This window comes from Coenobita brevimanus, chromosome 17, assembly GCF_032717465.1.
Source record: "Coenobita brevimanus isolate Jiangsu-jjx chromosome 17, ASM3271746v2, whole genome shotgun sequence".
NCBI classification, from domain to species: Eukaryota; Metazoa; Arthropoda; class Malacostraca; order Decapoda; family Coenobitidae; genus Coenobita; species Coenobita brevimanus.
The window spans coordinates 32,146,755-32,149,244 of NC_136970.1; positions in this window are offsets into that span (position 1 = coordinate 32,146,755).

A 2,490-nucleotide genomic window follows, 5' to 3' on the forward strand; every position below is an offset into this window, starting at 1 on the left:
CACACTGACACACTGACACACTGACACACTGACACACAGACACACTGACACACTGACACACTGACACACAGACACACTGACACACTGACACACAGACTCACTGACACACTGACACACTGACACACAGACACACAGACACACTGCCACACTGACACACTGACACACTAACACACAGACACACTGACACACTGACACACAGACACACTAACACACAGACACACTAACACACAGACACACTAACACACAGACACACTGACACACTGACACATTGACACACAGACACACAGACACACAGACACACAGACACACTGACACACTAACACACAGACACACTAACACACAGACACACTAACACACAGACACACTGACACACTGACACACTGACACACAGACACACTAATACACAGACACACAGACACACTGACACACTGACACACAGACACACTAACACACAGACACACTAACACACAGACACACTAACACACACACAGACACAGACACACTGACACACTGACACACTAACACACAGACACACTAACACACACACACACAGACACACTGACACACAGACACACTAACACACAGACACACTAACACACAGACACACTAACACACTGACACACTGACACACTGACACACAGACACAGACACACAGACACACTAACACACAGACACACTGACACACTGACACACAGACACACTGACACACTAACACACAGACACACTAACACACAGACACACTGACACACTGACACACTGACACATTGACACACAGACACACAGACACACAGACACACTAACATACAGACACACAGACACAGAGACACACTGACACACAGACACACTGACACGCAGACACACTGACACACTGACACACTGACACACTGACACACAGACACACTGACACACTGACACACAGGCACACTGACACACTGACACACTGACACATTGACACACTGACACACAGACACACAGACACACAGACACACTAACACACAGACACACAGACACAGAGACACACTGACACACAGACACACAGACACACAGACACACTGACACACAGACACACTGACACACAGACACACTGACACACTGACACACTGACACACAGACACACTGACACACAGACACACTGACACACTGACACACAGACACACTGACACACAGACACACTGACACACTGACACACAGACACACTGACACACTGACACACTGACACACAGACACACTGACACACAGACACACTGACACACTGACACACAGACAAACAGACACACAGACATACTAACACACAGACACACTGACTCAGAGACACACTGACACACTGACACACACACACACTGACACACTGACACACTGACACACTGACACAGAGACACACTGACACACTGACACACTGACACACAGACACACTGACACACAGACACACTAACACACTGACACACTGACACACTGACACACAGACACACTGACACTCAGACATACAGAGACACGGACACACGGACACACTGATGCACTGACGCACAAACACACTGACACACTAACACTCTGACACACTGACACAGAGATTCTGTCATAAAGAAAGACGGACATACAGGCAGGCAGACAGACAGACAGACCCAGATACACTGACAGACAGACACCCTGACAGACAGGCACCCTGACAGACACACTGACAGACAGACACCCTGACAGACAGGCACCCTGACAGACACACTGACAGACAGACACCCTGACAGACAGGCACCCTGACAGACACACTGACAGACAGACACCCTGACAGACAGGCACCCTGACAGACACACTGACAGACAGACACCCTGACAGACAGGCACCCTGACAGACACACTGACGGACAGACACCCTGACAGACAGGCACCCTGACAGACACACTGACAGACAGGCACCCTGACAGACACACTGACAGACAGACACCCTGACAGACAGGCACCCTGACAGACACACTGACAGACAGACACCCTGACAGACAGGCACCCTGACAGACACACTGACGGACAGACACCCTGACAGACAGGCACCCTGACAGACACCCTGACAGACAGGCACCCTGACAGACACACTGACAGACAGACATACACCCTGACAGACACACTGACAGACAGCCACACTGATACACAAAGTGACTGACACACAGACAGACACAGTGACTGTCAGAGAGACAGACAGACAGACAGACGGACAGACACTGACACTAACACAATCATATATGCAGAAACACTAACAGAGAGAGAGAGAGAGAGAGAGAGAGGCTGGGAAGGCAGGAGGAGCAAGTGGACAGTGAGGTAGGATGAAGTAGGCACAGAGTGAGGCAGTGTGGGGTAGGTATTGCGTGAGGCAGAGTGAGGCAAGAACAGAGTGAGGAGATTGTGTGGGTATGGTGTAAGGCAGATGTGGAGTGAGGCAGGGTGTGGCAAATGTGGAGTGAGGCAAGATGATGGAGGTATTGCATGAGGAAAGCGTACGGTGAGA